Here is an 11,434-nt window from a genome sequence, read left to right as displayed (position 1 = left end):
CTCGCTCACTCACTCACACACACACACACTCACTCGCTCGCTCACTCACTCACACACACACACACTCACTCGCTCGCTCACTCACTCACACACACACACACTCACTCGCTCGCTCACTCACTCACACACACACACACTCACTCGCTCGCTCACTCACTCACACACACACACACTCACTCGCTCGCTCACTCACTCACACACACACACACTCACTCGCTCGCTCACTCACTCACACACACACACACTCACTCGCTCGCTCACTCACTCACACACACACACACTCACTCGCTCGCTCACTCACTCACACACACACACACTCACTCGCTCGCTCACTCACTCACACACACACACACTCACTCGCTCGCTCACTCACTCACACACACACACACTCACTCGCTCGCTCACTCACTCACACACACACACACTCACTCGCTCGCTCACTCACTCACACACACACACACTCACTCGCTCGCTCACTCACTCACACACACACACACTCACTCGCTCGCTCACTCACTCACACACACACACACTCACTCGCTCGCTCACTCACTCACACACACACACACTCACTCGCTCGCTCACTCACTCACACACACACACACTCACTCGCTCGCTCACTCACTCACACACACACACACTCACTCGCTCGCTCACTCACTCACACACACACACACTCACTCGCTCGCTCACTCACTCACACACACACACACTCACTCGCTCGCTCACTCACTCACACACACACACACTCACTCGCTCGCTCACTCACTCACACACACACACACTCACTCGCTCGCTCACTCACTCACACACACACACACTCACTCGCTCGCTCACTCACTCACACACACACACACTCACTCGCTCGCTCACTCACTCACACACACACTCACACACACAGACTCTCTCTCACTCACTCACTCACACACACTCACTCACACACGCACACACACACACTCACTCACTGACTCTCACACACACTCACTCACTCACTCAGACACACTCACTCACTCACTCACTACACACACACACACACACACACACACACACCCCTTCTGAGTCTCATATCATATAAACCCCTTCATTTCTCAGCTCTGCTTCATGGCACACGCCTCTGAAATATGACATGTTTAATCCCGGCGGTGTGGTATTGAATATCTGTGATATGAGCTGAGCTTCTGAGAGCACAGAGCCGCCCTTCAGACTCCAGCAGATACGATAACTGTCCTGTCAGCAGCAGCCCAATACTGAACACACTCTCAGAACCCAGCACGGCCGAACTCAGCTCCGTATATGCGTTCAGTTCACCTGACTCACTGTGGTGATGGTGAAGTAATAAACAGCAGTGTGCAAGTGAGGAGAAAATGTGCTGTTACTAAATGATCAGACTTAATTATTTTCTTTGTTTCAGAACACCATAGCAACACCCTGGCAACCAGCCGAAACACAATCAAAGACCACGTACACGTTCTTCAGAAAAATATATATGTAGTTTAAAATGTGAAATTAATTTCAGAATCGTTTGAAATGTTCCTTATGTGACATTTAGAATTAAGTTGCTGCTTCTGGGAAAATGTTACCAATTCTATTGAATATCAAACTGAAATTGCGATCACATAATTGCTATATTTTTATGTTGTTGTTGTTGTAAAAATATATATTATAAAAAAAATGATTCAATATAATTGTATAATTTTATTAAAAATATATATTATTTTAGATAATTTTATTAATTAAATTTATTAAATGTATTCATTTATTTTATATAATTATTAAAAATATAAATATATTATTATAAATAAATTATTCTGTATAATTTTATAATTTTATACATTTTATTTAATTATTTTATATAATTTATTAATTTATTTTATATAATTATTTAAATTATAAAAATTATTATAAATATATTATTCAATTAATTGTATAATTTTACACATATAATTATATTTTTATTATTATTGTTTTTAATTTCTAGATTAAATGCAGAGTCAGGGTCTGACATGAAAATAGCCTTTGCTGCTGATATGGCATTAAATAAATAAATGAATATTAATAAATAAATGTGAAATAGATATAAAATGAATAATACATAGAGAAGTGTTACAAGAGCTAATGGTTTAGTTGTAAGATTTTGTGCTTTCTAAGCTTGATTTTGAGGTTTAATCCTCCAGTGCCATGAAAAATGAGTAAGTGCACGTACAGTTCAGGTGAATGTCTCACAGAAACCCTCAGCGTGAGTCTCGTATCTCTGTCTCTCTCTGATGCTCAGTGTTCTAGTGAACATCTGCCAGGGATAATGTTGATTTGAGATCGTTTACTGGATCTCTCTCTCTCTCTCTCTCTCTCTCTCTCAGAAGTGACAAGAATCCTCAGATGAATGAAGAGATCTCTTGAACTGATTTCTTTGATGATTCACCTGTGAGCAAAATATAAAATGATCAGTGGAACATCTTCAGCAGTGGCAGGTACATTTTCACTTTTTGATCCAATCTTTGCACAATTCATTTCATATATTTAGGGAGTTTTATATGCCTGGGAAATTAAGAGACACAAAATTTCTGCCAGACAGACAGCACATACATACATCAGAGCGAGAGCTTCACTGTTTCAGCTGCTTCGACATGTTTCACCTCATCTGAAGGGCTTTTGATGTCCTGCAGGCAGTGGCACATGTTCCCCCACTTCTTGAACCTTTCTCCCTTCACCTTAATGCTTTATTTTTGACTCATCAGGAAGGTTTATCGTATGCATTTGTTAACTTAATTCAGTACTCATGTGCTGTTTTCTGTGCCACACATAGAGAGCCGTGTCTCAGACAGCACGCTATTACACAAATGAATCCTCTTTTGTGTCTTATCGCGCTTATACTGACAAATACACACAAAATTAAGGCAAATGACCGTTTTGGAGAGAATCCTCATGAGCACAGTCTTGAGTTCAAATAAGACGTCTTAATGAATGTAAACAGTTGGGAGAAAATCTGATGTGTGTCAGATCCGTGCATTTGGTCTTAAAGTGACAACAGCTGTTGCTCTGTAGTTTCTAGTGTTTCCTGGGTGGTTGCTAGGGTGTAGCTCTGTAGTTTCTAGTGTTTCCTTGGTGGTTACTAGGGTGTTGCTCTGTAGATTATAGTGTTTCCTTGGTGGTTGCTAAGGTGTTGCTATGTAGGGGTGTTGCTCTGTAGATTATAGTGTTTCCTGGGTGGTTGCTAGGGTGTTGCTCTGTAGGGGTGTTGCTCTGTAGATTATAGTGGTTCCTGGGTGGTTGCTAGGGTGTTGCTATGTAGTTTTTAGTGTTTCCTTGGTGGTTGCTAGGGTGTTGCTCTGTAGATTATAGTGTTTCCTGGGTGATTGCTAGAGTGTTACTCTGTAGGGGTGTTGCTCTGTATATTATAGTGTTTCCTGGGTGGTTGCTAGGGTGTTGCTATGTAGTTTCTAGTGTTTCCTTGGTGGTTGTTAAGGTGTTGCTTTGTAGTTTATAATTTTTCCTGAGTGGTTGCTAGTGTGTTACTATGTAATTTATAGTGTTCCCCAGGTGATTTGCTAGGGTGTAGTGGGTGGTTGTTAGGGCATCACTTGGGTGGTTTCTAGTGTGTTATGCGTATTATGTGGCTGTTTAAGTGTTCTGAGTGGTAATTATGTGTTGCTAGGGAGATGCTATGTAGTTTACAAGGTTTCCTGGGTGGTTGCTATGGTGTTGCTATGTAGTTTCTAGTGTTTCCTTGGTTGTTGCTAGGGTGTTACTTTGTAATTTATTATGTTTCCAGAGTGGTTGGTACTGCTGTTGCTATGTAGTTTATAGTGTCCTGGATGATTGTTAGGGTGTTGCTATGTGGCTTCTAGTGTTTCCTGGGTGATCGCTATGGTGTTGCTATGTAGTTTATAATGCTTCCTGGGCAGTTGCTAGAGTGTTGCAATGTAGTTTCTAGTGTTTCCCCGGTGATTGCTAGGGTGTTGTGGGTGGTTCCTAGGATGTTATAAGATTTATATGGCTGCTTAAGTGTTTTGAGTGGTAATTATATGTTTTAGGGAGTTGCTATGCAGTTTACAGTGTTTTCTGGGTGGTTGCTAGGGTGTTGCTATGTAGTTTCTATTGTTTAGTGGGTGATTGCTAGGGCATTGCTAGGTGGTTTCAAGAATGTCATGAGATTAATGTGTCTGCTTAAGTGTTTTGAGTAATAATTATGTCTTTCTATGTAGTTTGTAGTGCATCCTGGTGGTTGCTAGGATGTTGTTATGTAACTTCTAGTGTTTCTTGGGTGGTTGCTAAGGTGTAGTAGGTGGTTTCTAGGGTGATATGGTTATTATGTGGCTGCTTGGGTGTTCTGGGAGGTTTCTAGGGTGTTTCTATGTAGCTTATTGTGTTTCGTGGGTGGTTGCTAGAGTGTTAACGGGTGCTTTCTAGGGTGTTTACCAGAGCTATTGGCTGCTTAAGTGTTCTCTGTGGTTATTATGTGTTGCTATGTAGTTTCTAGGGGTTTCTGGGTGGTTGCTAGGGTGTTGTGGGTGGTTTCTAGGGTGATATGGTTATTATGTGGCGGCTTAGGTGTTCTGGGAGGTTTCTAGGGTGTTTCTATGTAGCTTCTTGTGTTTCCTGGGTGGTTGCTAGGGCATTTTGAGTGGTTGCTAGGGTGTTAATGGGAGGTTTCTAGGGTGTTTACCAGAGTTCTTGGCTGCTTAAGTGTTCTCTGTGGTTAATATGTGTTGCTATGTAGTTTCTAGGGGTTTCTGGGTGGTTGCTAGGGTGTTGTGGGTGGTTGCTTAGCAGCCCAAGTCAAATGGCGCACAACCAGTGCTGCTTTAATACTTAGGGTTTGTTCAGAATGATTTCAGAGAAACTCTTCTTTCTTAATGTGCTACAGCTGATGTCTTGATTTAATAAGCCGTTTGTTTCTCCTCCCCTGATGAGTTTATAAAATAGTCCTAATAAGTCACAGATCTGGCGTTCCTCTGTTGGACCCCGGGGCTCCTCCAGCATACTGTTCATATTCCAGCAGATCTCTGAGATTGACGAGCGTCGCTGCGTCGAGGAAGACGAGAGACAGACAGGCGACGAGTGAAGCTTTTGGGTGGAACTTCATTCCAGACGTCATTAAACTGTAACAAAAGTACAACTTTAAAATGACGTTTTATGTTCATTTCTCCAGATCTTTTGTCAAACTACAGCGCTGAGCTCATAATAACTTACAGAGCCGCTTTATTACAAACATGCTGAAATGGTTCCTCGCTATATCTAAAATCATCCAGGTTTATTGAGAATGTTTTTATTTTCATATGTTAGACCGGTAACTTTAAGGAATCTTTCAGGTTCATCTCAAGTTTATCTCGACGAACATCATTTGTGGCGTATAGAAACTCATTTAGACTTTAAGCATAAATACATAAACTGTAAGCGTCTGTAAGGTTTTAAAAGTTAAAACGTGATTTTATGTGAATTATTCGATATAAACGTGTGTTATTTTAACTGGAAATGTTTCTAAATAACATTTTTACTGTTCTAGATTGATGCATGGAAGAAAATATAAAAGAAAAGAAAATATATTCCATTTTTTGTTAGTAATAACATTACATTATATCAAGGTTTCACAAACTGGGATTTGTGAAGGAACTGCAGAGGGTTTGCGAGTTTAATGAAAAGCTAATAATTAATTAATTAATAAAAAGTTCCTTTTTTAAAATGACAACAATCAAAATAAAACACTTAATAAAATATGTGAAATATTATACCTGTTTACCTGCATGTCATGAGTAATGTCATAAGTAATCAATAAAACATTTTTTAACTGTAGTCTGATTACAAGTATTTTAAAATGTAATATAATCTAATTACAACTTAATTTTTGGAATCTGAGTAAGTAATCCAGACGACATGTAATCAGTTATTACCCAGGTGTGATTATGTTTTGTATGAAGATTGACATTCCTCCTGAACCTTTGTTTAGATCTCAGTTTGAAATGTGATGTGAATTAAAAACTGACTAAAAATTACTCATTGATCCTAAATATCCACTTTTGGACCTTGTTGTCAATAGATAAATGAACTATAAATGAACTGTTTTTTTTTTTAAGATGTTTTGTTTTCCTAAAAATTCACAGGCCCAAATCTTCCCGTAGTTGAAGAAACGTCCGCGCGAGTACACACACAAACACACACACACACGTACACACACACACACACACACACACACACACACACACTCATTCACACACACATTGAGTCAGTGTGGATCTTTGGGATCCATCCGCTCGTTCCCAATGTGACCCAAATGCGCCACAATTACTTCCATAAGTGCCGTCGGATTGCGGTCGTTGGGCGAAGGAGATCTTCCAGCATGAAGGCACATTTGTGACGTCTCCAGCTGGTCTGGCTTGCGGTGGAAGATTGTAGCCTTCATATATAAATAAAAACTTCCCTCATTCAACAGTTTACTTGAATGCTTTTGTGTGTGTGTGTGTGTGTGTAGGCACATTTGTGACGTCTCCAGCTGGTCTGGCTTGCGGTGGAATATTTTAGCCTTCATATATAAATAAAAACTTCCCTCATTCAACAGCTTTAGTCTGTCTGGTGTGTGTGTGTGTGTGTGTGTGTGTTTCCCTCCACAAACCCAGTCCCAAAGCCCCTGTTGTCATGGAAACGCAGTGTTTTCAACATAAAGCAATCATTAACATAAACCCTAGCTTTCCAGAATCATTCAGGAGTCTGATGTGAAACAGACACGTGGTGTGGTTGGTGTTTACCAGTCAGACGCAAATCACTATTTTATATTAATCACATTATTGCCTTATTAAATGAAATGATGAATTATCATCACTATTGCCAGTCCAGTGAAACATTTTAAAACGTTTTCATCAATGTGAGATCATTTATTAGCTCGCAAACTCACATTCAGATTTGACTTCAATCTGATATCAAACACTTTACACATAAATTATTAATAGATATAATCATATCCCATCCTATTAAATATTCAGTTTAAATTGGAAATATGTCAGATTGGGAAGAAAAATGATGTTTCATCTTCTGCAGATTATAAAATCCGTTTTATTGCAGCTTCACAATAATAAACAGGGAATAACAGTTTTAATGTTGCAAAACTCAATTATGAAACAACTTCAGCTTAAATTGTAAAGCAGCTCTATAGAAGACAATAGTGTTGTTATTATACGGTCATAATAATCATAACCTTAGTGATCATCGTCATTAAACTGGTTTGATTTATAAATCAATTAGTGATAAAATAAAATTGTCCTCCATTAGTTTTTTAGAAATCCTTCGGAAATCGTTAAAATGAGAAAAATATGTTTAAAAGTTACAATAATAAAATGTAAACTCAGAATTCCGAGAAAAAAATCTGTCATCAGTCATCATTTCTGTTCACTACTTTTCAAATTTTGAGATTTTATGATGTATAGATTTTGTTGTTTCAGCTTGTTTTCTTTGTGTTAGGAAAATGGATACACCAGGGCAAATATTTATAATATTTATAGAATATTTTTATTGTGTCATTTCTTATCAAGATGGAATTTTGCATGTAACTTTGTATATTTTGCATGCAATAAACAGCTATTTATACAGTATATTATATTGCATGATAATTGATTAATGCTCATGACTTTCACAACACTGATCAAAATTGCAGTGTTAAAAGCAAATAAATGTATTTTCCTGAAGCTCTGTGTAGCTGTTTGAGGTCTCAGAAACTGCTGACTATACAGTCCATCTGACTGAACTCCTGTTGGAGGTTTTGAAGCATTTCAGTCACTGTGTCTTTGTTCTTTTAGGGTCGTAGAGGCCAGAAATCAAACATCAGAGACTTCACACATGACTGAAGGGCATTGTGGGATACGCTGGAGCACAGCAAACATGAACATGTTTTGATGGAGTGGGATATAAATGAGCACAAGAGAGTTCACGTGGGGTTAATGACAATTAACCACGGTGCTGCTAATTAACTGAAGCTGCGTCTCATTGAAATAAACTCGTCTTTATGATTATGATTGATGAGAGCAATCAGCGCTGTGAATTACTGCCTGTATTTGAGCATTTTAATTATGAACAGATATAGATGGGCAGCAAAACGCAAAATGATGCATATAAAAATCAGCAGAATCATCAAAAACATTAATTAAAAACAGAAAGATGAACCTGGGCTGAGTTGACGAATGTTTGGGGATCGTCGTCAGTCAGGGCCGTTAATTAATAACTATAACTTCTGAATTCATCTGGCTGGATTCTGCATTAAATACATAGTAAGTGATCGCAGATGTCACTGAAATAAAAGAGACTGAATGTGTTTCTATTAAGGTATGGTCTGAGACTGTGTGCTTTTGAATCAAAAATGAATAAATTCTCAATGTGATGTCATGACATCTATGGAAGTTTGTTTCCGCTATGGGTTAAGAAAAAAAAAAAGGTAATTGTGACTTTTTATCTCATAATTCTGTAATTTTTCTCACAATTCAGAGATGTTGAGTTCGAAGTGTGAGATAAAAAGTTGCAATTACCTTTAATTTTTTTTTCATTCTGTGGCTGAAACAGAAATGTAAATTCAGAATTATGGGGGAAAAGTCACATTTGCAGGATATAAAGTTAAAATTCTGAGGAGAAAAGTTACAATTGCAAGAGATAAACTCAGAATTCTAACAAAAGTTACAGTTGCGAGACGTAAACTGAGAATTCTGGGGAAAAAGTTGCAATTGTGAGATGTAAACTCTAAACTAATGGTCTGAAACTGGTGTTGGCTAGCTGCTGTTTGTTTTGTCACTTTAACGTCAAAGAGATTCTGCTGAACGAGGTCACACACACACACACACACACACGCACACACACACACACACACACACACACACTCACACACACACACACACACACACACGCACACACACACACACACACACACACACACTCACACACACACACACACACACACACGCACACACACACACACACACACACACACACTCACACACACACACACACACACACACGCACACACACACACACACACACACACACACTCACACACACACACACACACACACACGCACACACACACACACACACACACACACACTCACACACACACACACACACACACACGCACACACACACACACACACACACACACACTCACACACACACACACACACACACACGCACACACACACACACACACACACACACACTCACACACACACACACACACACACACGCACACACACACACACACACACACACACACTCACACACACACACACACACACACACGCACACACACACACACACACACACACACACTCACACACACACACACACACACACACGCACACACACACACACACACACACACACACTCACACACACACACACACACACACACGCACACACACACACACACACACACACACACTCACACACACACACACACACACACACGCACACACACACACACACACACACACACACTCACACACACACACACACACACACACGCACACACAGACACACACACACACACACACACACACACAGAGAGAGAGGTCAGAGGTGAACGTGTGTTTTGAGGGTTTGTGAAACTCTCTCACACGGATCTCTAACGAGGCATTGCACTCCTGAAATGAGCTCCAGCGTCTCGAACAGATCAGCTGCTGTAAATCACCGCAGTAAACATGATTCTGCTCGCTCTTCAAGCATCTGTCTTTGCTCATCAGAATCGAGGAGGAATCGCAGATACTGACAGCCAGAAGTGCTGCGAGTTTCTCTCAAGCTGAACTCGACTCGAGCTGTTTCTCAGGATGTGGTTTTCCAGAAAACATTCAGTTCGAACAATAGACACAGGAAAAGTGAACAACAGCGATTCAAAGCAGCGGATCGGTATGAAGTCACCGCTTCAGAGGCTTCGCCAACATTCACAGCTGCCAGCGGGCGAGAGACAGGCGCACAGACTGAGAGAGAGAGAGAGAGAGACACTCCCACTCAAATCCCGTCTGATTGCAGCCAAACCAGAAGATTAAAGTGCTTTGAACTGAGAGAAACTCAAGCCAGTCAGTGCGTTTAAAGCTCGCCTTGTTTTGCTTTTTTGTGACACCATTGCCGTTCCTCTCCGTCTGTCAGATGCAGCATTTACAGAGTTTTCTAAATGTTACAAAGACATGTTTTACTCTATAAATAGCATGTGGATTTGCTTTAACACAACCAGTGCAAGATGAAGTCAGTGAATGCATAATTTAAAGGGATAGTTCACTGCTTTATTGGCATGACAAATATTTTATACATTTGTTTTGGCAAAGCGATTGCAGCATTGCATGCAATTAAAATAAGAGCAAAATGAAAATAGTGCAAAGCACGTAATATGCAATAAGAGGGAAAGAATACAGTGTAGAAGACAAATAAATATAATAAAATGAAATTTAAGAGAAGAAAGTAAATACAAGTAATTATAGTCATAATAAGGAACCTGTACGACTGACTTTCTTCTCTGAAAGATAAAAACAAGTGTGTACTATAATGCAAGTCTTTTGATAGTGTTTTAAACTACTCAGACATTCCACTGAACATGGCGTTTTTGTGAAGAAGGAAAGTCATAAGGGTTTGTAGCAACATGAGGGCGAGAAAGTGATGACAAACGTAATTTTTAGGAGGGACGTCCTCTTTAAAGAACGGCGTCTCTGTCTCCATCTGCATGAGAGCTGAAGTGAATCCACATGGTGTTTAGACAGCAAAACTTCACTCAGAGCCCTTGTAAAGTCTTTGTAAAATGTTGCATCTGACAGACAACTGAGTCTTCATTTGAGAGAAATGGAAATGCTGTGATCATATTTGCATTCATGCATTTGGCAGATGCTTTTATCCAAAGAGATGTGCATTGCATCGAAGCAGGCATTTGATCAGTTCATGCGTTCCCTGAAAATCGAACCCAAGACCTTGATGTTGCTAGCGGCATGATCTACTGTTTGAGTTACAGGAACGCATTAAGATTTTGTTATTGATAAAGTCATTGCTTTAAACTGATTTCATCCATGAAGATTGATTGCACGGCCTCTATGTTGGCAGGTTTGTGTGTGTGTGTGTGTGTGTGTGTGTGTGTGTGTGTGCATGAGTCCCCATATTAATAATTGTATGCCAGACCAGATCCTTGTCATACTACCAGAAAACGTTCGCATTTTCAACAGATGAAGTGGTTTATTGTCTGTTAGTTTATTGTCTATTAGTTTATTGACTGTGTGGATATGAATGTGTGCACATGTGTTTTGGGTGATGAGAGTGTGTCTGTGCTAATATCGAATTAAGTGTGTGTCTGGATTGGCGTGGATACAAGCAGCTGTGCTTCTGGGGAACACAAAGGAAACAAGTTTGTCTTTATAAGAATGTGTGTTTCTGGGTGTGTGACATATTTAAACTTTTGTGGGCAAAACTGGTGAACATCTGGCCC

Source organism: Sinocyclocheilus anshuiensis, unplaced genomic scaffold (genome assembly GCF_001515605.1).
Source record: "Sinocyclocheilus anshuiensis isolate Anshui unplaced genomic scaffold, SAMN03320099.WGS_v1.1 scaffold2198, whole genome shotgun sequence".
In the NCBI taxonomy this organism is placed as follows: Eukaryota; Metazoa; Chordata; class Actinopteri; order Cypriniformes; family Cyprinidae; genus Sinocyclocheilus; species Sinocyclocheilus anshuiensis.
This window is presented reverse-complemented; position numbering follows the sequence as displayed.